This window comes from Neoarius graeffei, chromosome 19, assembly GCF_027579695.1.
Source record: "Neoarius graeffei isolate fNeoGra1 chromosome 19, fNeoGra1.pri, whole genome shotgun sequence".
In the NCBI taxonomy this organism is placed as follows: Eukaryota; Metazoa; Chordata; class Actinopteri; order Siluriformes; family Ariidae; genus Neoarius; species Neoarius graeffei.
In genome coordinates, this window is record NC_083587.1 from 4,499,530 (window position 1) to 4,525,917 (window position 26,388).

Sequence of the window (26,388 nt, forward strand, 5' to 3'; positions counted from 1 at the left end):
AAGAGGCATGGCAAGCAGGGCCCCATTCCACAACCTGGCTTGTTACCCAGTCTATGCGAGGGTTGTGGCGAATAAGCCAAGGAAGGCCTAGAATAACTGGGAACTCAGGTGAAGGAATCAGGTGCAGGGATATTTCTTCCTTGTGACCTTGAGACTGGAGGAAGACTGGAGAAGTAACTTGGGTGACTCTTCCATCACCTAACGCTTGGCCATCGAGGGCAGACACAGACAGAGGGACTTCAAGAGGTGCAGTAGGTATATTGATGCTTTGGGCGAAGTGAATATCCATAAAGTTCCCAGCCGCCCCTGAGTCTATCAAAGCTTGACAAGAGTGGACAGACTCACCCCAGGAGATGGAGACCGGGATGTAGATTCCTTGACCAGGGAGTCCAGGAGAGAGGGTAGGCCCCGTCACAACCCTCCCTCGGCTGGACGGGGCGGTCCTTTTCCCAAGAGTTCGGGACATGATGCTCGGAAGTGACCAGGCTTGCCACAGTAGATGCAGCACTTGTCCCTCCTTCTGCGCTCCCCCTCAGATGCGGAGAGGCGAGTACGACCCACTTGCATGGGTTCTGGACAGTCACTGAAGGAGGTAGATGGTCTCCAGGTAGAGGTAGGGAGGCTGGGGGGGCTCAAGGCTTGGTGGTGTTCTCTCATCCTGTTGTCCAGACGAATAGCATGTGAGATGAGGGTTTCGAGGTCACTTGGGCATCCAATAGAGGCCAGACCGTCCTTGATGGGGTCAGACAGACCATGGTGGAAGGCTGACACCAGGGCAGTCTCGTTCCATCCACTTACTGCTGCGAGTGTTCGGAACGAGATGGCGTAATCTGCGACGCTTCCTCCTTGCCGGATGGACATGAGCTTTCGGGCTGCGTCGGTACTGATGTCTGCCTGATCGAAGACCCGAAGCATCTCTTCAGAAAACAGCTGGAAATCAAAGCACTCAGGTCCCTGTCTTTGCCAGATAGCAGTAGCCCAGGCTCGCGCCTTACCAGCTAATAAGGTGATCACAAAGGCAATCTTGCGGCGATCCGTAGTGTAGGTGGTAGGCTGAAGCTCAAAGGTGAGTTGACACTGGGTAAGGAACTCTCGGCACTCACTGTGCTTGCCGTCATACCTCTGTGGTGCAGGAAGGCTGGGTTCGCGAGGTGAAGAAGGCAGCATGGCAGGAGGCACTGGAGCAGGAGTGGGAGCTGGATCAGGAGCAGGAGATGCAGGCAGAGATGTCAGCTGTGCCAGGGTTTTCCCAATTTGCTGAAGCAGTTCCTCGTGGCGAGCAAGGGCCTCACGTTGGCTGGTGAGCGTACATCCATGAGCGTCCATGGTCGCTCCGAAGCGTGTCAAAGCTGCCATAATTCCCTGAAGGTTGGCCAGGTAGACAGTTGAAGCAGCCTCTGCTGAGTCGGTCATGACGGAGTCTTTCTGTTAGGGTTTTGCTGGGATTCGAACCTGGTTCGTTGGTGTGATGATCCAGCAAACCCCCACTAGGCCACCAGGGGAATGACTCAAATGCAGAGGCGTGAGGCGGAAGTAGAAAAAGTAACAAAAGGTTTATTTATACTATGTACACTATATACAATCCAGGGCAAAACAAAAAAACAAAAACAAAGAGTATAATTCAAAAAGAAAAAGGCAAAAATGCAAAAGCTCAGAAGATCCACAAAACACAGTACAAAGGAAACTGGAGATAAACATAACAGCACAAAGACTCCGTGACAAGAGGACTGAACTCAGGGGTAAAAATACACAAACTAATTAAGGACACAGGTGAAGATAATTAGGACTAACAAAAACACAAAACACAGGAACAGTGGCGGCCTCTAGAGGCCAAAATAAACATGACACGAAAAGGAAATAACAGCGGCCTCTAGAGGCCAAAACAGTCCTAGTCCTAACAGCCGCAAACCAGAAGAGATAAAATCGCCGATATTCTGTTTGTATTAAGTGGTGATTTTGGTTTTGATTGCAATTGATGGTTTGCTAACTCATTGACAGATGAAGGAATTTCACACAATTTCACATACTTTTGAAGGTATGCCTTCGGCAGAAGGCACTTGTCCAGCCATGATCAAATTTGAAAAAGAACAGAGAGGGACACTTGTGGTTATACGGCTCTGAGCTGAGCCAGACAACAATGCCACCTACTGGAGGGGGAAGGGCTGCAAGCCTCTGGCGTCTGGGTTGAGACCTTTGCGTGTGCGGATCGGATTGGAAAAGTGCGAAATGAATGTCTCAAAATTACGCAAGCAGACGCAAGGATTCATCTGCGCGTTGGGTGAGCTGCAAATGCACATTCAACACTTCACACAAAGAACATAGGAGTCGCAAATGAAATTTCAGTACAGATGCACATGCAAAACCTGATACATGTCTACAAAATTGGTATGATTTATTTTACAAGTTTCCAAACATTTGAATAAATCAGTACACTTTTGTGCAAATCCCAATTTACAAGTCACGAATTTTGTACTTGCGTTTGCATATTACTGTATATCATTCGCGTGGATCATGGTGTCTGCGAGTACGGATAATAAAGAAACAAAAATCTCTCCATATGTCCACACTGATGCCGGATCGTTGGCTGAAAGGCTGTTTTTGATCCTTAATAAGTGCATAAACAAGCTCCAGTTAGTTCAAAATGCAGCAGCAAGAGTCCTTACTAGAACTAGAAAATATGACCCCATCACCCCTGTCTTATCCACACTGCATTGGCTCCCAATCAAATTTTGTATTGATTATAAAGGACTACTATTGACCTTTAAAGCACTGAATGGTCTCGCACAACAGTACCTGAGTGAACTTCTGGTCCTCTATGACCCGCCATGCCTACTTAGATCAAAAGGTACAGGCTATCTGCTGGTACCTCATATAGTGAAGGTTGAATCAGGGGGGCAGAAGGCCTCTGCATGCTCTTGCGACAAGGCTTTCGCAGATAGCTTTTCGCAGACAGTTGTAATTTATCGTTGAGCGGGGAGTAATAGGCATGCGCGATGTTATTCACCGCCACAACGCAAGGGGGCGTGAAGTCGTGAAATTGCTAGGAGTAGTTGGTGGGTGTGGTTAGTGGAGTGTTTATCCTCCGGTTACTTATAATGACGAGAACTGGAGTCGTATAGATGTACGTACTTCCTCACTTCCTCGATCAACCGCTCTTCGTGCTGCTCCATCTTTGCTCGTGTTTTTAAAAATGGCGGTCGTGAAAACAAACCAAACCGGGAAAGTAGGGAAGCGGAAGTGCGTGTACAGTGGATGTAGAGTGGACCAATCAGAGCCCTCTTGTCTGTGACGCTGTCTGCGAGGCTGTCTGTGGTGGTCACAATTTTTGGGAGGTGCGCGCAGAGCGTCTGCGAAGGGGGGGGCTTCGCAGACACCATCTGTGATGCCATCTGCGAGGACTGGGTTGTCAGCATAAATTGGCCTAGAGCCTTTTCTTACAAAGCCCCACAGTTATGGAACAGCCTTCTAAGTAGTGTTCGAGAATCAGACAGCGTCTCAGTGTTTAAGTCTCGGCTGAAAACATATCTGTTTAGTCAAGCCTTTTGTTAATGGTGTTTATGAGGTAAAGGTGTATATCTGGAGGGTCCTCAGACAGTGTTTTGGTAAACTGGGATGTATGGATGCTGTCAGTCCCCACTCGCTTCCTCACTCGAGTTTGTTGACGGTGTAGTGGCGGCTGCTTTATGTCCCGGGGCCCCTCATGCCTGTGTTACCTTCTGGCTCTCCCCTTTTAGTTATGCTGTCGTACACAACCACACGACAACGGCAACAAGATTTTATTTAAAAAAATATCGCGTCTACATGGGCAACGGATCAGTGAAATATCAGGTACATATGGCAACACAACACTTGCTGAAAATGATGCAATACACATGCCACACCTCTATGTGTGCTGTAAGACGGTCCCATCGGAGACACCAGAACAATAGAAGAAGTAGGACGCATGCACATAAACCCCTTCTTCCACCCGGCATGAAGCACTCAGGAACAAACACACAACAACAACAAGAAGATGGCTGCGACTACGCGAGGAAATCGTGCCTTCTGTGTGTACAAATTAGTTTTATTAGTGTGCATAGTTTTATATAACTTAATTTTCTTATTGTGTGTGAACATTTTGAAAAGCATTTTTATATAATTTATATAACTTTTTATATTGTGTGTGAACATTTTGAAAAGCAGTCTTATCCAATAAAAAAAAAGAAATTCAAGAAATGGTTCAGTTACTTGTTTATTTAAAAGAAAAGCTGTATACAAAAGTGAATGCAATGCAGTGGTTCATACAAAACAGCGAGAGTGCTGCTTGTTCTAGTCATGTGGTTGTGACGTCATCGTAAACAAATCCGTTCTACTCATCCAGACGACTTCGCAACGGCGCCATTGCCAGATTTTTCCACTCTGGAACCCGTTCTCGTTTTGGGGCACCCAAAACGCCGGTGCCGTGTGGACGCCAGGCCAAAACGATAAACAATTTTATCAGATTCACCTGAATCTGTTGCTGTGTGGACAGCCTCTTAGTTGCCGGAGTCCCTACTTGTACTCAGTGCAATATGTATACTGTTCCTACTTATTCAGGTGACATTGGGCATACCTAACAACCTGTGTTTTCTCCCCCTCCCCACCAACTCTGTCCCTCTGATTTACATTTTGGTCCTGGGATGGAGATGCTGACCTCTTCTGTTCCTCAGACCTGCCTGATCCATCCTGGTGCCCTGTGTCTGGTTGGAGTCTCATCGCATCGCTCCTGTGGAGGACGGCCCCACGTGGACAGTTGGGGGTCGTGCCTGGAGGACGCTCTGGACTCTTGCAGTGGTGCTTTTGTGGCTGGGGACTGCAGTTGACTTGCTGACTTTAGGACTACGTTTGTCGTGAATGGTTTTGTGCTCGGGTTTCCGTCGGTGGGGGGTTTATAGCATCAACGAAACTGACTTTATGTTAGTACTGTTATTAATGTTATAGTCATGTTGTCTGTTGTTGCCCGGATGGGGATGGGTTCCCTTTTGAGTCTGGTTCCTCTTGAGGTTTCTTCCTCATGTTGTCTGAGGGAGTTTTTCCTTGCCACTGTCGCCACAGGCTTGCTCATTGGGGATAGATTAGGGATAAAATTAGCTCATGTTTTAAGTCGTTCAAATTCTGTAAAGCTGCTTTGCAACAATGTTTATTGTTAAAAGCGCTATACAGATAAACTTGACTTGACCTGAACCAAGTCAGCAGCATGGCTAGTAGGGGCTTTTTGCGATGACAGTAAGACGCATGAGTGATGCACGGTCATTGTATGAGTGACGTGCCTCAGAAGTATTACACAGGTATTCCACACTTGCTATTTGTGTGGCCCGCAAGACAGAAGTGCATCTCACTTTCTACCCCTTGTGTGGCATGCACGCAGCGGACGCTACCCACATGCAGCACACGCGACACAAGGGGCAAGACTCTGGGTATATATAATGAAGAGGAACCAAGGAACCGATCATGTAGTGCAGGGGTGGGGAACTTTTTTTCCTATCAAGGGCCATTTCGAGTTTTATAACATTCTGTGGGAGCCAAACTACATTTTTTAACCCATAACCTCTGCTGAAAATTAAGATGCAGCCCATTTATTTTAGCTTTCTTTCATGCTATTCAAATAAAGCAACTTTATTGGTGTAACTTTCTATTTTATCCCTTTTTAATCTTCCCATTTTCTTTTTAAATTTTATCCACCTCTTATTGTTTTAATGCTCTGTTTTTAGTCTTGTGTTCTTATTGATTTTATATGTACTGATGTAAAGCACTTTGAGCATTTTATGTAATGAAGATGCTACAATATAATAATATCTTACCAATTTTTATTATTATATCTGGCCGATCTAATGTGAAGGCTGGAACTGCTTCTCTTTGGTGAGGCATATGATGTCAGATGGTACAGATGACGATGCTGGTTTTCCAGGTTTGGGTCAGTCAGTCTTGAGCGGAACCGATTCTTTGCAAGGGTCAGTTTTGAGAAGAACTGCTCACAGCAGTCAGTTGTCCCAAACAGTGATGCAAACTTCAGTGCATGTCTCCTCAGAGTGGGAAAATCCTCAGGATGCACATACAGTTTGTAGAACTCAAGCAGAGGAAGGTTGTTGTACCTAGCTTTGAGCTCATTGTTGCTTTGCAGCTCAATTATTTTGTGCTGTAGGTTGTCAGCCATATCAGCTGATTCCACATTGAATGGTGTTGCAAATATGTTCAGGTCCTTCTTGTAACTTCTCATCAGCTGGAACCTCTCTCCAAAGGCCTGGAGTAGTTTTGCACACTCCCCAGCATATTCAGATGTCACAGCAGGCTTTTGTTCTTGCAAAGTAGGAAAGTGCACAGTGTTTCCCCTTTCCAGTTGCACTTGCCACAGCTTCAGTTTAGCTTCAAATGATTTCACATTTGAAAACAGTGAGCTGAAAAGCTGGTTGGGACCTTGGAGCTTAAAGGAGATACGCAGAGCCTTTATTTTTAAATAAATTTCTGAGTGGATAGTATCTCCATCCTTGACTCTTGTATGCTGCATAAATGGGAATAAAAAAAAAATATATATATATATATATTTTTGAGAGTGAAAATCGACCGCAAAGTTGTCACTGGAGCTGCCCCGCTGAGCCAGCCAGCCCTGGGTGCGTCACAGCAGTAACCGGTTTTAAGGCTGAGGCCTTTTACAGCTATAGACCAAAGTCATATAAATAAAAATTTATGATGAAAGTAAGAAATACCGTTACCGACTTGCTCAACTAAGACTGATTTGACTTCATTGATTGTGGGTTGACTCTCATTAAAACAGATTAGGTGTTATAACTTATGCAACATACATGTACATGCATGCATTTTCACTGATAAAATGTAAAAGGCCAATTAAAGAATCAAAGAAACTGAGACAATCACATTCTGAAGCAAATTAAATAATTTTATACCGCTAACTTAAACACACAATACAAGTTACATGTATTAATCTAAATGCAGGTAAACAACGTGGGTTTTTTTTTGTTTTTTTTTTTATCCAAATGAGTCATAGCCTACCCGTCTGTGTTCTCGCTTCTTGAAGGCTGATCTTGTGGCTGATTGTTTTTGAAACAATCTGACTTTCAGTTGTTTGTTCAGTTCTCCGTTCATTCACTTCTTCCATGTAAGGGCGAGATGGCAGCAATATCCAGTTTAGAAATCAGACGGCTGCTCCACTCTTTCCCTTTTCTTCATACTGAGTACTCCGCCATTACTGCTCGGCTCAGGCAATTACTAAAACCTGGGACGGAGTGGGACGTCAGCGGTTTTAGCAACAACTACGGGGAGGTCACTGCCCGAGCGATATGTCCTGTCCCGTCCCGTTCCATCCTGGGTTTTAGCAACAACCCTCGGCTCACTCCGGGAGGACTGGTGCAACTAAACTCACGTTCCTTTTAATAAATAAATAAATAAATAAATAAAATACTTTCCTTTTCTCATAGTTTTCTGTAATTGTTGGGACTGCACCCTCTTTCAATACGGGCTTATAGCCAATGCTCCTCAACAGATCAGAGGTCTCATACGAGTCTTCAGTAAAATGTGCAGAGCAGAGGAGAGACCACTTCGTAGCCGCCCAATGTGCCCGTGAACTTCTCGCAAAACGCGTACAAATCTTTGCAGTTTGAACATTCTTGGGCCATGAATGCAACGTAAATCCACCTTCTGTCATGTTGCTGCACCGGCCAAAAACACATCTACCATACGTGGCATGGCGATAAATTAGCTCAAAATGGATGATCGGAGTTGCAGTCAGCTCTGTGTTTCAGTATAGCGGAAATGGTGATGAAACCGATAGACTTCCTGTTGTGACGTTACGGACGTCAAGGTCATTCACTCAGACCGCTAACAATATAAATCACTTTAATCATAAAAATTACTATATTAGATTTATTGTTAACACTTAAAACTATTCCTGTGCCATTCTTGAGGTCTCAAGGCGTTTATAAATGAAAGTGAGGCCATGGCTCTGCGTATATGCTTTAACATTCAGTTCGGAGAGGTATTTGGTAATGTCCACCATGAAGGCCAAATCACACAGCCACTTGCTATCACTGAGTTCAGCGACTGGTTTGCCCTTCATTTCCATGAACCGCTTTACTTCTACCATCAAGTTGTAGAAGCGTGCAAGCATATCTGCACGACTCAGCCACCGCACCTCACAATGGTAAACCAGGTCTCCATACTCTGACTCAAGCTCACTCAGTAGCTCTTTAAACTGGAGACTGTTAAGTCCTCTGCTTTTAATGAAGTTGATGGTGAAAACAACTGTAGTCATCACATTATTGAGCTTCAGGGAATGCGCATACAGGCTCTCTTGGTGTATGATACAGTGGCACACAATCAACTCATTTGGATCCAGACTGAGATGACTCATTTCTTTTTTAACCAATGCACTCAATCCTTTCCGCGCACCAACCATGGCTGGGGCTCCGTCTGTAGCCAGTCCACTTAGCTTGTCAAACTGCAGGTCGAATTGTTCATAACCAAAAGAACTTGCTCAAACAAATCCTCACCTTTGGTAGTGCCATGCATGGCTTGCAAAGACAGCATTTCCTCCCATGTTTCAAACTCAGCTGTAATCCCACACACAAAAATGGCGAGTTGGGCGGTATTTGTGATGTCTGTTGTCTCGTCGCAGGCGAATGAGAAAAACTGAAAATCCCTCATGGTATCCTTCAGTGTTTTCTCAATGTCTTGTGCCATGTTAGTAATCCAGTCGGAGACAGTTCTTCGAGACAAACTGACACTTTGGAAAAGTGTCACTTTGTCCGGTGCGAGCAGTTCCGCCGCAGCGACAAGGCACTCCTTCACAAACTCTCCTTCTGAATGTGGTTTCAGTTTCTTAGTGATTAGCTCACTTACCACAAAACTAGCCTGGGTAACGTTTTCTTGGTTACCTTGAGGTCTTGTGAATGTTGCTTGTTGGGTGCCCAAACTCCACCGAAGAGCATTAATTTTATCCACATGCACTTGTCCTTTCAGCTCGTCCAGCTTGGTGTGTTTGGTGGTGTAATGATGCTCCAGATTAGCCTTTTTCATCACAGCAAGTGCTTCCCCACAAACTAAGCAAACTGACTTGCCTTTTACTTCCACGAAAAAATAATCTTTTGTCCATTTTTCCTGAAAAGCACGACATTCTGCATCTACCTTTCTCTTCTTCATACTCGCCATGGTGCATTTTGGTGAAATCGTTAGTCTGTCTATGCCAGCTAAATGACGTGACCGTGCATGATCACGAACTGTTCATGTGGGGTTCAGGACCCTGTCCTTGGCCTGGAAAGACAACCACTCGCCTATTTTATTAATTGTAGTCTCATTTTTTCTGATTTTATATATATATATATATATATTTATTTATTTATTTATTTATTTATTTATTTTTTGTGTGTGTGAGCCTGTAAGTAATTATGAAATCATCTTGCGGGCCAGATCAAACGGTCTCGTGGGCCGTATACTGCCCAGAGGCCGGACGTTCCCCACCACTGATGTAGCGCGTAGCATTGTAGAAAGGAAGAAGACCACCTCATTTGCTGTTTTTATTTGAGTATATGTTAATTTACCATGCAAACCTCAAATAATAAAACGTGAGTATAAGGGAATAACACATTTTATTACATTGTAAAAAATCCCAACTAAATAGCCCAACAGTTTGAGCACTGAAACACACTTTGACTCTGAGCTGCTGTCCTGCTCCTGCTGAGTGGTGGGACGGGGTGTCGGGATGTCCTTGTTCTCATCACTGAGCATGGCACTATGGCCTGACAGCGATGATGGGATTGCAGTGTCCTCACTTCTGGGCATCGTTAGCAGAATCATACATGAAAATCAGCATATATAATATTAATTAAATAAGCATATAGATACTGAAATGAATTTTAAAACATGTGTATTTACCGGTGAAAATCCTTCTGGCGGGGTGCTGTGTCTTCTGCCGGCTTGAAGGCAAACGTCTCCCTGTCCGTGCAGGGCTCGCCAGTGCTGCTACCATCATCATCAAATTCTTCCTCCTCCTCCCCCTCTGATGTTTCAGGCTGGGTTATTTCACGTTTGCTTGCTGCTTCTTGGGTCCCATTTTCTAAACGTTAAACTGAATTAAAAAAAAAATTCTCACAAATTATTCAATGTTCTTCAGTCGAAAGACAGACACAGAATGCTGCAGACACGCTGGTTTTATACCCACTCCTGGCTTGTATCACATGCAAGTTATGAGTGATTGTAACGTGCTAATCACATGCATCACACACGCTTCACAAGTGCGGCCCGAACTCATAGCGCAGGAAACTGGTAAAATGCAAGTCTCACACACTCCACACTCACTGAACACACACTGATAATGTGCGTCAGATATACGCTTTCCACGGGATAATGGCACAATTTTTCCGATGCCTCGAGGAAGTCAGGTAAGCAACCTGTACTTGACAAGAACTTTGCCAGAACTCCTCCCCCAAAATTTCCCCCGGGTTCACTGCGACCCGGCGGCACGGCTGTGAGATACCAAACCCTGCGACTCTAGTGATTCATGTTAGCTTCATAGCTGCACAGAGTGATTCATGTTAGCTTCATAGCTGCACAAAGTGAATCATGTTAGCTTCATAGCTGCCCAAAGTGATTCATGTTAGCTTCATAGCTGCACAGAGTGATTCATGATAGCTTCATAGCTGCCCAGAGTGATTCATGTTAGCTTCATAGCTGCCCAGAGTGATTCATGTTAGCTTCAAAGCTGCCAAAAGTGATTCACGTTAGCTTCATAGCTGCACAAAGTGAATCATGTTAGCTTCATAGCTGCACAGAGTGATTCATGTAAGCTTCATAGCTGCCCAAAGTGATTCATGTTAGCTTCATAGCTGCACAAAGTGATTCATGTTAGCTTCATAGCTGCACAAAGTGATTCATGTTAACTTCATAGCTGCACAGAGTAATTCATGTTAGCTTCATAGATGCCCAGAGTGATTCATGTTAGCTTCATAGCTGCCCAGAGTGATTCATGTTAGCTTCATAGCTGCCCACAGTGATTCACGTTAGCTTCATGGCTGCACAAAGTGAATCATGTTAGATTCATAGCTGCACAGAGTGATTCATGTTAGCTTCATAGCTGCCCAAAGTGATTCATGTTAGCTTCATAGCTGCACAAAGTGAATCATGTTAACTTCATAGCTGCCAAAAGTGATTCATGTTAGCTTCATAGCTGCACAAAGTGATTCATGTTAACTTCATAGCTGCACATAGTGATTCATGTTAACTTCATAGCTGCACAGAGTGATTCATGTTAGCTTCATAGCTGCCCAAAGTGATTCATGTTAGCTTCATAGCTGCACAAAGTGAATCATGTTAGCTTCATAGCTGCCCAAAGTGATTCATGTTAACTTCATAGCTGCACAAAGTGAATCATGATAGCTTCATAGCTGCACAGAGTGATTCATGTTAGCTTCAGAGCTGCCAAAAGTGATTCATGTTAGCTTCATAGCTGGACAAAGTGAATCATGTTAGCTTCATAGCTGCCCAGAGTGTTTCATGTTAGCTTCATAGCTGCCCAAAGTGAATCATGTTAGCTTCATAGCTGCCCAAGGTGATTCATGTTAGCTTCATAGCTGCACAAAGTGAATCATGTTAACTTCATAGCTGCCAAAAGTGATTCATGTTAGCTTCATAGCTGCACAAAGTGATTCATGTTAACTTCATAGCTGCACAGAGTAATTCATGTTTGCTTCATAGCTGCACAAAGTGATTCATGTTAGCTTCATAGCTGCACAAAGTGAATCATGTTAGCTTCATAGCTGCACAAAGTGAATCATGTTAGCTTCATAGCTGCCCAAAGTGATTCATGTTAGCTTCATAGCTGCACAGAGTGATTCATGTTAGCTTCATAGCTGCCCAAAGTGATTCACGTGAGCTTCATAGCTGCACAAAGTGAATCATGTTAGCTTCATAGCTGCACAGATTGAATCATGTTAGCTTCATAGCTGCCAAAAGTGATTCATGTTAGCTTCATAGCTGCACAAAGTGATTCATGTTAACTTCATAGCTGCACAGAGTAATTCATGTTTGCTTCATAGCTGCACAAAGTGATTCATGTTAGCTTCATAGCTGCACAGAGTGATTCATGTTAGCTTCATAGCTGCACAAAGTGAATCATGTTAGCTTCATAGCTGCACAAAGTGATTCATGTTAGCTTCATAGCTGCACAAAGTGAATCATGTTAGCTTCAGAGCTGCCCAAAGAGATTCATGTTAGCTTCATAGCTGCCCAAAGTGATTCATGTTAGCTTCATAATTGCCCAAAGTGATTCATGTTAGCTTCATAGCTGCACAAAGTGAATCAGGTTAGCTTCATAGCTGCCCAAAGTGATTCATGTTAGCTTCATAGCTGCACAAAGTAAATCATGTTAACTTCATAGCTGCCAAAAGTGATTCATGTTAGCTTCATAGCTGCACAAAGTGAATCATGTTAGCTTCATAGCTGCCCAAAGTGATTCATGTTAGCTTCATAGCTGCCAAAAGTGAATCATGTTAACTTCATAGCTGCCAAAAGTGATTCATGTTAGCTTCATAGCTGCAAAAAGTGATTCATGTTAACTTCATAGCTGCGCAGAGTAATTCATGTTTGCTTCATAGCTGCACAAAGTGATTCATGTTAGCTTCATAGCTGCACAAAGTGATTCATGTTAGCTTCATAGCTGCACAAAGTGAATCAGGTTAGCTTCATAGCTGCCAAAAGTGATTCATGATAGATACATAGCTGCAAAAAGTGATTCATGTGAACTTCATAGCTGCCCAGAGTGATTCATGTTCGCTTCATAGCTGCCCAGAGTGATTCATGTTAGCTTCATAGCTGCCCACAGTGATTCACGTTAGCTTCATAGCTGCACAAAGTGAATCATGTTAGCTTCATAGCTGCACAGAGTGATTCATGTTAGCTTCATACCTGCCCAAAGTCATTCATGTTAGCTTCATAGCTGCAGAAAGTGATTCATGTTAGATTCATAGCTGCAAAAAGTGATTCATGTTAACTTCATAGCAGCACAGAGAAATTCATGTTTGCTTCATAGCTGCACAAAGTGAATCATGTTAGCTTCATAGCTGCACAGAGTGATTCATGTTAGCTTCATAGCTGCCCAAAGTGATTCATGTTAGCTTCATAGCTGCACAAAGTGAATCATGTTAGCTTCATAGCTGCCCAAAGTGATTCATGTTAGCTTCATCGCTGCACAAAGTGAATTATGTTAACTTCATAGCTGCCAAAAGTGATTCATGTTAGCTTCATAGCTGCCCACAGTGATTCACGTTAGCTTCATAGCTGCACAAAGTGAATCATGTTAACTTCATAGCTGCACAGAGTAATTCATGTTTGCTTCATAGCTGCACAAAGTGATTCATGTTAGCTTCATAGCTGCACAAAGTGAATCATGTTAGCTTCATTGCTGCACAAAGTGATTCATGTTAGCTTCATAGCTGCACAAAGTGAATCATGTTAGCTTCATAGCTGCCCAAAGTGATTCATTTTAGCTTCATAGCTGCACAGAGTGATTCATGTAAGCTTCATAGCTGCCCAGAGTGATTCATGTTAGCTTCATAGCTGCCCAGAGTGACTCATGTTAGCTTCATAGCTGCACAAAGTGAATCATAAAAGCTTCATAGCTGCACAGAGTGATTCATGTTAGCTTCAGAGCTGCCCAAAGTGATTCATGTTAGCTTCATAGCTGCACAAAGTGAATCATGTTAGCTTCATAGCTGCCCAAAGTGATTCATGTTAGCTTCATAACTGCCCAAAGTGATTCATGTTAGCTTCATAGCTGCACAAAGTGAATCATGTTAACTTCATAGCTGCCAAAAGTGATTCATGTTAGCTTCATAGCTGCACAAAGTGAATCATGTTAGCTTCATAGCTGCACAAAGTGAATCATGTTATCTTCATAGCTACCAAAAGTGATTCATGTTAGCTTCATAGCTGCAAAAAGTGATTCATGTTAACTTCATAGCTGCACAGAGTAATTCATGTTTGCTTCATAGCTGCACAAAGTGATTCATGTTAGCTTCATAGCTGCACAAAGTGAATCATGTTAGCTTCATACCTGCACAAAGTGAATCATGTTAGCTTCATAGCTGCAAAAAGTGATTCATGTTAGCTTCATAGCTGCACAAAGTGATTCGTGTTAACTTCATAGCTGCCAGAGTAATTCATGTTTGCTTCATAGCTGCACAAGGTGATTCATGTTAGCTTCATAGCTGCACAAAGTGAATCATTTTAGCTTCATAGCTGCACAAAGTGAATCATGTTAGCTTCACAGCTGCACAGACTGATTCATGTTAGCTTCATAGCTGCACAAAGTGATTCATGTTAGCTTCATAGCTGCACAGACTGATTCATGTTAGCTTCATAGCTGCCCAGAGTGACTCATGTTAGCTTCATAGCTGCACAAAGTGAATCATAAAAGCTTCATAGCTGCACAGAGTTATTCATGTTAGCTTCAGAGCTGCCCAAAGTGATTCATGTTAGCTTCATAGCTGCAGAAAGTGAATCATGTTAGCTTCATAGCTGCCCAAAGTGATTCATGTTAGCTTCATAACTGCCCAAAGTGATTCATGTTAGCTTCATAGCTGCACAAAGTGAATCATGTTAGCTTCAAAGCTGCCCAAAGTGATTCATGTTAGCTTCATAGCTGCACAAAGTGAATCATGTTAACTTCATAGCTGCCAAAAGTGATTCATGTTAGCTTCATAGCTGCACAAAGTGAATCATGTTAGCTTCATAGCTGCCCAAAGTGATTCATGTTAGCTTCATAGCTGCACAAAGTGAATCATGTTATCTTCATAGCTACCAAAAGTGATTCATGTTAGCTTCATAGCTGCAAAAAGTGATTCATGTTAACTTCATAGCTGCACAGAGTAATTCATGTTTGCTTCATAGCTGCACAAAGTGATTCATGTTAGCTTCATAGCTGCACAAAGTGAATCATGTTAGCTTCATACCTGCACAAAGTGAATCATGTTAGCTTCATAGCTGCAAAAAGTGATTCATGTTAGCTTCATAGCTGCACAAAGTGATTCGTGTTAACTTCATAGCTGCCAGAGTAATTCATGTTTGCTTCATAGCTGCACAAGGTGATTCATGTTAGCTTCATAGCTGCACAAAGTGAATCATTTTAGCTTCATAGCTGCACAAAGTGAATCATGTTAGCTTCACAGCTGCCCAAAGTGATTCATGTTAGCTTCATAGCTGCACAGACTGATTCATGTTAGCTTCATAGCTGCCCAAAGTGATTCACGTTAGCTTCATAGCTGCACAAAGTGAATCATGTTATCTTCATAGCTGCACAGAGTGATTCAAGTTTGCTTCATAGCTGCACAAAGTGATTCATGTTAGCTTCATAGCTGCATAAAGTGAATCATGTTAGCTTCATAGCTGCACAAAGTGAATCATGTTAGCTTCATAGCTGCCCAAAGTGATTCATGTTAGCTTCATAGCTGCCCAGAGTGATTCGTGTTAGCTTCAAAGCTGCCCAGGGTGATTCATGTTAGCTTCATAGCTGCCCACCGTGATTCACGTTAGCTTCATAGCTGCACAAAGTGAATCATGTTAGCTTCATAGCTGCACAGTGATTCATGTTAGCTTCATAGCTGCCCAAAATGATTCATGTTAGCTTCATAGCTGCACAAAGTGAATCATGTTAGCTTCATAGCTGCCCAAAGTGATTCATGTTAGCTTCATACCTGCACAAAGTGAATCATGATAGCGTCATAGCTGCACAGAGTGATTCATGTTAGCTTCAGAGCTGCCCAAAGTGATTCATGTTAGCTTCATAGCTGCACAAAGTGAATCATTTTAGCTTCATAGCTGGCCAAAGTGATTCATGTTAGCTTCATAGCTGCACAGTGATTCATGTTAGCTTCATAGCTGCCCAAAATGATTCATGTTAGCTTCATAGCTGCACAAAGTGAATTATGTTAACTTCATAGCTGCCAAAAGTGATTCATGTTAGCTTCATAGCTGCACAAAGTGATTCATGTTAACTTCATAGCTGCACAGAGTAATTCATGTTTGCTTCATAGCTGCACAAAGTGATTCATGTTAGCTTCATAGCTGCACAAAGTGATTCATGTTAGCTTCATAGCTGCACAAAGTGATTCATGTTAACTTCATAGCTGCACAGAGTAACTCATGTTTGCTTCATAGCTGCACAAAGTGATTCATGTTAGCTTCATAGCTGCACAAAGTGATTCATGTTAGCTTCATAGCTGCACAAAGTGAATCATGTTAGCTTCATAGCTGCACAAAGTGATTCATGTTAGCTTCATAGCTGCACAAAGTGAATCATGTTAGCTTCAAAAGCTGCCCAAAGTGATTCATTTTAGCTTCATAGCTGCACAGAGTGATTCATGTTAGCTTCATAGCTGCCCAGAGTGATTCATGTTAGCTTCATCGCTGCCCACAATGATTCACGTTAGCTTCATAGCTGCACAAAGTGAATCATGTTAGCTTCATAGCTGCACAGAGTGATTCATGTTAGCTTCATAGCTGCACAAAGTGATTCATGTTAGCTTCATAGCTGCACAAAGTGAATCATAATAGCTTCATAGCAGCACAGAGTGATTCATGTGAGCTTCAGAGCTGCTCAAAGTGATTCATGTTAGCTTCATAGCTGCACAAAGTGAATCATGTTAGCTTCATAGCTGCACAAAGTGATTCATGTTAGCTTCATAGCTGCCCAAAGTGATTCATGTTAGCTTCGTAGCTGCCCAAAGTGATTTATGTTAGCTTCATAGCTGCACAGAGTGATTCATGTTAGCTTCAGAGCTGCCCAAAGTGATTCATGTTAGCTTCATAATTGCCCAAAGTGATTCATGTTAGCTTCATAGCTGCCCAAAGTGATTGATGTTAGCTTCATAGCTGCACAAAGTGATTCATGTTCGCTTCATAGCTGCACAAAGTGAATCATGTTAGCTTCATAGCTGCCCAAAGTGATTCATGATAGCTTCATAGCTGCCCACAGTGATTCACGTTAGCTTCATAGCTGCACAGAGTGATTCATGTTAGCTTCATAGCTGCACAAAGTGATTCATGTTAACTTCATAGCTGCACAGAGTAATTCATGTTTGCTTCATAGCTGCACAAAGTGATTCATGTTAGCTTCATAGCTGCACAAAGTGAATCATGTTAGCTTCATAGCTGCTCAAATTGATTCATGTTAGCTTCATAGGTGCCCAGAGTGATTCATGTTAGCTTCATAGCTGCCCACAGTGATTCACGTTAGCTTCATAGCTGCACAAAGTGATTCATGTTAGCTTCATAACTGCACAGAGTGATTCATGTTAGCTTCATAGCTGCACAAAGTGAATCATAATAGCTTCATAGCTGCACAGAGTGATTCATGTTAGCTTCAGAGCTGCCCAAAGTGATTCATGTTAACTTCATAGCTGCACAGAGTAATTCATGTTTGCTTCATAGCTGCACAAAGTGATTCATGTTAGATTCATAGCTGCACAAAGTGAATCATAATAGCTTCATAGCTGCACAGAGTGATTCATGTTAACTTCATAGCTGCACAGAGTAATTCATGTATGCTTCATAGCTGCACAAAGTGATTCATGTTAGCTTCATAGCTGCACAAAGTGAATCATGTTAGCTTCATAGCTGCTCAAATTGATTCATGTTAGCTTCATAGCTGCACAAAGTGAATCATGTTAGCTTCATAGCTGCCCAAAGTGATTCATTTTAGCTTCATAGCTGCACAGAGTGATTCATGTTAGCTTCATAGCTGCCCAGAGTGATTCATGTTAGCTTCATAGGTGCCCAGAGTGATTCATGTTAGCTTCATAGCTGCCCACAGTGATTAACGTTAGCTTCATAGCTGCACAAAGTGATTCATGTTAGCTTCATAGCTGCACAGAGTGATTCATGTTAGCTTCATAGCTGCACAAAGTGAATCATAATAGCTTCATAGCTGCATAGAGTGAATCATGTTAGCTTCAGAGCTGCCCAAAGTGATTCATGTTAACTTCATAGCTGCACAGAGTAATTCATGTATGCTTCATAGCTGCACAAAGTGAATCATGTTAGCTTCATAGCTGCACAGAGTAATTCATGTTAGCTTCATAGCTGCACAAAGTGATTCATGTTAACTTCATAGCTGCACAGAGTAATTCATGTTTGCTTCATAGCTGCACAGAGTAATTCATGTTTGCTTCATAGCTGCACAAAGTGAATCATGTTAGCTTCATAGCTGCCCAAAGTGATTCATTTTAGCTTCATAGCTGCACAGAGTGATTCCTGTTAGCTTCATAGCTGCCCAGAGTGATTCATGTTAGCTTCATAGGTGCCCAGAGTGATTCATGTTAGCTTCATAGCTGCCCACAGTGATTAACGTTAGCTTCATAGCTGCACAAAGTGATTCATGTTAGCTTCATAGCTGCACAGAGTGATTCATGTTAGCTTCATAGCTGCACAAAGTGAATCATAATAGCTTCATAGCTGCATAGAGTGAATCATGTTAGCTTCAGAGCTGCCCAAAGTGATTCATGTTAACTTCATAGCTGCACAGAGTAATTCATGTTTGCTTCATAGCTGCACAAAGTGATTAATGTTAGCTTCATAGCTGCACAAAGTGATTCATGTTAACTTCATAGCTGCACAGAGTAATTCATGTTTGCTTCATAGCTGCACAAAGTGATTAATGTTAGCTTCATAGCTGCACAAAGTGAATAATGTTAGCTTCATAGCTGCCCAAAGTGATTCATTTTAGCTTCATAGCTGCACAGAGTGATTCATGTTCGCTTCATAGCTGCCCAGAGTGATTCATGTTAGCTGCATAGGTGCCCAGAGTGATTCATGTTCGCTTCATAGCTGCCCACAGTGATTCATGTTAGCTTCATAGCTGCACAAAGTGAATCATGTTAGCTTCATAGCTGCACAGAGTGATTCATGTTAGCTTTATAGCTGCACAAAGTGAATCATGTTCGCTTCATAGCTGCCCAAAGTGATTCATGTTAGCTTCATAACTGCCCAAAGTGATTCATGTTAGCTTCATAGCTGCACAAAGTGAATCATGTTAGCTTGATATCTGCCCAAAGTGATTCATGTTAGCTTCATAGCTGCAGAAAGTGAATCATGTTAACTTCATAGCTGCCAAAAGTGATTCATGTTAGCTTCAGAGCTGCACAAAGTGAATCATGTTAGCTTCATAGCTGCACAAAGTGATTCATGTTAGTGATTCATGTTCACTTTGTACAGCTATGAAGCTAACATGAATCACTTTGTGCAGCTATGAAGCTAACATGATTCACTTTGTGCAGCTATGAAGCTAACATGAATCACTTTGTGCAGCTATGAAGCTAACATGAATCACTTTGTGCAGCTATGAAGCTAATTAATAGCTGCACAAAGTGATTCATGTTAGCTTCATAGCTGCACAAAGTGATTCACGTTAGCTTCATAGCTGCACAAAGTGATTCATGTTAGCTTCATAGCTGCACAAAGTGAATCATGTTAGCTTCATAGCTGCACAAAGTGATTCATGTTAGCTTCATAGCTGCACAAAGTGAATCATGTTAGCTTCATAGCTGCCCAAAGTGATTCATTTTAGCTTCATTGCTGCACAGAGTGATTCATGTTAGCTTCATAGCTGCCCAGAGTGATTCATGTTAGCTTCATAGGTGCCCAGAGTGATTCATGTTAGCTTCATAGCTGCCCACAGTGATTCACGTTAGCTTCATAGCTGCACAAAGTGATTCATGTTAACTTCATAGCTGCACAGAGTAATTCATGTTTGCTTCATAGCTGCACAAAGTGATTCATGTTAGCTTCATAGCTGCACAAAGTGAATCATGTTAGCTTCATAGCTGCTCAAATTGATTCATGTTAGCTTCATAGGTGCCCAGAGTGATTCATGTTAGCTTCATAGCTGCCCACAGTGATTCACGTTAGCTTCATAGCTGCACAAAGTGATTCATGTTAGCTTCATAACTGCACAGAGTGATTCATGTTAGCTTCATAGCTGCACAAAGTGAATCATAATAGCTTCATAGCTGCACAGAGTGATTCATGTTAGCTTCAGACCTGCCCAAAGTGATTCATGTTAACTTCATAGCTGCACAGAGTAATTCATGTTTGCTTCATAGCTGCACAAAGTGATTCATGTTAGCTTCATAGCTGCACAAAGTGATTCATGTTAACTTCATAGCTGCACAGAGTAATTCATGTTTGCTTCATAGCTGCACAAAGTGATTAATGTTAGCTTCATAGCTGCACAAAGTGAATAATGTTAGCTTCATAGCTGCCCAAAGTGATTCATTTTAGCTTCATAGCTGCACAGAGTGATTCATGTTAGCTTCATAGCTGCCCACAGTGATTCATGTTAGCTTCATAGCTGCCCACAGTGATTCACGTTAGCTTCATAGCTGCACAAAGTGAATCATGTTAGCTTCATAGCTGCACAGAGTAATTCATGTTAGCTTCACAGCTGCACAAAGTGATTCATGTTAACTTCATAGCTGCACAGAGTAATTCATGTTTGCTTCATAGCTGCACAAAGTGATTCATGTTAGCTTCATAGCTGCACAAAGTGAATCATGTTAGCTTCATAGCTGCTCAAATTGATTCATGTTAGCTTCATAGCTGCACAAAGTGAATCATGTTAGCTTCATAGCTGCCCAAAGTGATTCATTTTAGCTTCATAGCTGCACAGAGTGATTCATGTTAGCTTCATAGCTGCCCAGAGTGATTCATGTTAGCTTCATAGGTGCCCAGAGTGATTCATGTTAGCTTCATAGCTGCACAAAGTGAATCATAATAGCTTCATAGCTGCATAGAGTGATTCATATTAGCTTCAGAGCTGCCCAAAGTGATTCATGTTAACTTCATAGCTGCACAGAGTAATTCATGTTTGCTTCATAGCTGCACAAAGTGATTAATGTTAGCTTCATAGCTGCACAAAGTGATTCATGTTAACTTCATAGCTGCACAGAGTAATTCATGTTTGCTTCATAGCTGCACAAAGTGATTAATGTTAGCTTCATAGCTGCACAAAGTGAATAATGTTAGCTTCATAGCTGCCCAAAGTGATTCATTTTAGCTTCATAGCTGCACAGAGTGATTCATGTTCGCTTCATAGCTGCCCAGAGTGATTCATGTTAGCTGCATAGGTGCCCAGAGTGATTCATGTTAGCTTCATAGCTGCCCACAGTGATTCATGTTAGCTTCATAGCTGCACAAAGTGAATCATGTTAGCTTCATAGCTGCACAGAGTGATTCATGTTAGCTTTATAGCTGCACAAAGTGAATCATGTTCGCTTCATAGCTGCCCAAAGTGATTCATGTTAGCTTCATAGCTGCACAAAGTGAATCATGTTAGCTTCATAGCTGCTCAAATTGATTCATGTTAGCTTCATAGGTGCCCAGAGTGATTCATGTTAGCTTCATAGCTGCCCACAGTGATTCACGTTAGCTTCATAGCTGCACAAAGTGATTCATGTTAGCTTCATAACTGCACAGAGTGATTCATGTTAGCTTCATAGCTGCACAAAGTGAATCATAATAGCTTCATAGCTGCACAGAGTGATTCATGTTAGCTTCAGACCTGCCCAAAGTGATTCATGTTAACTTCATAGCTGCACAGAGTAATTCATGTTTGCTTCATAGCTGCACAAAGTGATTCATGTTAGCTTCATAGCTGCACAAAGTGATTCATGTTAACTTCATAGCTGCACAGAGTAATTCATGTTTGCTTCATAGCTGCACAAAGTGATTAATGTTAGCTTCATAGCTGCACAAAGTGAATAATGTTAGCTTCATAGCTGCCCAAAGTGATTCATTTTAGCTTCATAGCTGCACAGAGTGATTCATGTTAGCTTCATAGCTGCCCACAGTGATTCATGTTAGCTTCATAGCTGCCCACAGTGATTCACGTTAGCTTCATAGCTGCACAAAGTGAATCATGTTAGCTTCATAGCTGCACAGAGTAATTCATGTTAGCTTCACAGCTGCACAAAGTGATTCATGTTAACTTCATAGCTGCACAGAGTAATTCATGTTTGCTTCATAGCTGCACAAAGTGATTCATGTTAGCTTCATAGCTGCACAAAGTGAATCATGTTAGCTTCATAGCTGCTCAAATTGATTCATGTTAGCTTCATAGCTGCACAAAGTGAATCATGTTAGCTTCATAGCTGCCCAAAGTGATTCATTTTAGCTTCATAGCTGCACAGAGTGATTCATGTTAGCTTCATAGCTGCCCAGAGTGATTCATGTTAGCTTCATAGGTGCCCAGAGTGATTCATGTTAGCTTCATAGCTGCACAAAGTGAATCATAATAGCTTCATAGCTGCATAGAGTGATTCATATTAGCTTCAGAGCTGCCCAAAGTGATTCATGTTAACTTCATAGCTGCACAGAGTAATTCATGTTTGCTTCATAGCTGCACAAAGTGATTAATGTTAGCTTCATAGCTGCACAAAGTGATTCATGTTAACTTCATAGCTGCACAGAGTAATTCATGTTTGCTTCATAGCTGCACAAAGTGATTAATGTTAGCTTCATAGCTGCACAAAGTGAATAATGTTAGCTTCATAGCTGCCCAAAGTGATTCATTTTAGCTTCATAGCTGCACAGAGTGATTCATGTTCGCTTCATAGCTGCCCAGAGTGATTCATGTTAGCTGCATAGGTGCCCAGAGTGATTCATGTTAGCTTCATAGCTGCCCACAGTGATTCATGTTAGCTTCATAGCTGCACAAAGTGAATCATGTTAGCTTCATAGCTGCACAGAGTGATTCATGTTAGCTTTATAGCTGCACAAAGTGAATCATGTTCGCTTCATAGCTGCCCAAAGTGATTCATGTTAGCTTCATAGCTGCACAAAGTGATTAATGTTAGCTTCATAGCTGCCCACAGTGATTCACGTTAGCTTCATAGCTGCACAAAGTGATTCATGTTAGCTTCATAGCTGCACAGAGTGATTCATGTTAGCTTCATAGCTGCACAAAGTGAATCATAATAGCTTCATAGCTGCATAGAGTGATTCATGTTAGCTTCAGAGCTGCCCAAAGTGATTCATGTTAACTTCATAGCTGCACAGAGTAATTCATGTTTGCTTCATAGCTGCACAAAGTGATTAATGTTAGCTTCATAGCTGCACAAAGTGAATAATGTTAGCTTCATAGCTGCCCAAAGTGATTCATTTTAGCTTCATAGCTGCACAAAGTGATTCATGTTCGCTTCATAGCTGCCCAGAGTGATTCATGTTAGCTGCATAGGTGCCCAGAGTGATTCATGTTAGCTTCATAGCTGCCCACAGTGATTCATGTTAGCTTCATAGCTGCACAAAGTGAATCATGTTAGCTTCATAGCTGCACAGAGTGATTCATGTTAGCTTTATAGCTGCACAAAGTGAATCATGTTCGCTTCATAGCTGCCCAAAGTGATTCATGTTAGCTTCATAACTGTCCAAAGTGATTCATGTTAGCTTCATAGCTGCACAAAGTGAATCATGTTAGCTTGATAGCTGCCCAAAGTGATTCATGTTAGCTTCATAGCTGCAGAAAGTGAATCATGTTAACTTCATAGCTGCCAAAAGTGATTCATGTTAGCTTCAGAGCTGCACAAAGTGAATCATGTTAGCTTCATAGCTGCACAAAGTGATTCATGTTAGTGATTCATGTTCACTTTGTACAGCTATGAAGCTAACATGAATCACTTTCTGCAGCTATGAAGCTAATTAATAGCTGCACAAAGTGATTCATGTTAGCTTCATAGCTGCACAAAGTGAATCATGTTAGCTTCATAGCTGCACAAAGTGATTCATGGTCGCTTCACGGCTGCACAAAGTGATTATTGTTAACTTCATAGCTGCACAAAGTGATTCATGTTAACTTCATAGATGCTTAGAGTAATTCATGTTTGCTTCATAGCTGCAGAAAGTGATTCGTATTTGGGTGATAGATGCACAAAGTGACTCATGTTAGCTTCATAGCTACACAAAGTGATTCATGTCAGCTTCATAGCTGCACAAAGTGATTCGTATTTGGGTGATAGCTGCACAAAGTGAGTCATGTTAGCTTCATAGCTGCACAAAGTGATTCATGTAAGCTTCATAACTGCACAGAGTGATTCATGTTAGCTTCATGGCTGCACCGAATGATTCATGTTAGCTTCATAGCTGCACCGAATGATTCATGTTAGCTTCATAGCTACACAAAGTGATTCATGTTAGCTTCATAGCTGCACAAAGTGATTCGTATTTGGGTGATAGCTGCACAAAGTGAGTCATGTTAGCTTCATAGCTGCACAAAGTGATTCATGTAAGCTTCATAACTGCACAAAGTGATTAATGTTAACTTCATAGCTGCACAGAGTGATTCATGTTAGCTTCATAGCTGCAACGAATGATTCATGTTAGCTTCATAGCTGCACAGAATGATTCATGTTAGCTTCATTGCTGCACAAAGTGATTCATGTTAGCTTCATAGCTGCACAAAGTGAATCATGTTAGCTGGATAGCTGCCCAAAGTGATTCATGTTAGCTTCATAGCTGCACAAAGTGAATCATGTTAGCTTGATAGCTGCACAAAGTGATTCATGTTAACTTCATAGCTGCACAGAGTAATTCATGTTTGCTTCATAGCTGCACAAAGTGATTAATGTTAGCTTCATAGCTGCACAAAGTGAATAATGTTAGCTTCATAGCTGCCCAAAGTGATTCATTTTAGCTTCATAGCTGCACAGAGTGATTCATGTTCGCTTCATAGCTGCCCAGAGTGATTCATGTTAGCTGCATAGGTGCCCAGAGTGATTCATGTTAGCTTCATAGCTGCCCACAGTGATTCATGTTAGCTTCATAGCTGCACAAAGTGAATCATGTTAGCTTCATAGCTACACAAAGTGATTCATGTCAGCTTCATAGCTGCACAAAGTGATTCGTATTTGGGTGATAGCTGCACAAAGTGAGTCATGTTAGCTTCATAGCTGCACAAAGTGATTCATGTAAGCTTCATAACTGCACCGAATGATTCATGTTAGCTTCATAGCTGCACCGAATGATTCATGTTAGCTTCATAGCTACACAAAGTGATTCATGTTAGCTTCATAGCTGCACAAAGTGATTCGTATTTGGGTGATAGCTGCACAAAGTGAGTCATGTTAGCTTCATAGCTGCACAAAGTGATTCATGTAAGCTTCATAACTGCACAAAGTGATTAATGTTAACTTCATAGCTGCACAGAGTGATTCATGTTAGCTTCATAGCTGCAACGAATGATTCATGTTAGCTTCATAGCTGCACAGAATGATTCATGTTAGCTTCATTGCTGCACAAAGTGATTCATGTTAGCTTCATAGCTGCACTGAATGATTCATGTTAGCTTCATAGCTGCACCGAATGATTCATGTTAGCTTCATAGCTGGACCGAATGATTCATGCTAGCTTCATAGCTGCACAAAGTGATTCATGTTAGCTTCATAGCTGCACCGAGTGATTCATGTTAGCTTCATAGCTGCACCGAATGATTCATGTTAACTTCATAGCTGCACCGATTGATTCATGTTAGCTTCATAGCTGCAGAAAGTGATTCATGTTAGCTTCATAGCTGCACAAAGTGATTCATGTTAGCTTCATTGCTGCACAAAGTGATTCGTATTTGGGTGATAGATGCACAAAGTGACTCATGTAAGCTTCATAGCTGCACAAAGTGATTTGTATTTGGGTGAAAGCTGCACAAAGTGAGTCATGTTAGCTTCATAGCTGGACAAAGTGATTCATGTAAGCTTCATAGCTGCACAAAGTGATTCACGTTAGCTTTATAGCTGCACCGAGTGATTCATGGCTGCACAAAGTGATTCATGTCTGCAAAATGTGATTCATGTTAGCTTCATAGCTGCACAAAGTGATTCATGTTAACTTCATAGCTGCACATAGTGAGTCATGTTAGCTTCAGAGCTGCACAGAGTGTTTCATGTTAGCTTCATAGCTGCACAAAGTGATTCATAGCTGCAGAAAGTGATTCATGTTAGCTTGATAGCTGCACAAAGTGATTCATCTTGGCTTCAGAGCTGCACAGAGTGATTCAGGTTAGCTTCATAGCTGAACAAAGTGATTCATAGCTGCAGAAAGTGATTCATGTTAGCTTCATAGCTGCACAAAGTGATTCATGTTAGCTTCATAGCTGCACAAAGTGATTCCTATTTGGGTGATCGCTGCACAAAGTGACTCATGTTAATTTCATAGGTGCACAAAGTGATTCATGTTAGCTTCATAGCTGCACAAAGTGATTCATGTCAACTTCATAGCTGCACAAAGTTATCCATGTTAGCTTCATAGCTGCACAAAGTGATTCATGTTAGCTTCATAGCTGCACAAAGTGATTCGTATTTGGGTGATAGCTGCACAAAGTGACTC

The 26,388-nt window shown here is 41.9% G+C and overlaps 2 pseudogenes; one reads left to right on the forward strand and one right to left on the reverse strand.

Moving 5' to 3' along the window:
* LOC132867726 (histone H2AX-like) overlaps positions 1-26,388 on the forward strand; it is a 1,044,434-nt pseudogene that overhangs the window by 941,848 nt on the left and 76,198 nt on the right.
* LOC132867717 (uncharacterized) overlaps positions 1-26,388 on the reverse strand; it is a 1,045,807-nt pseudogene that overhangs the window by 938,699 nt on the left and 80,720 nt on the right.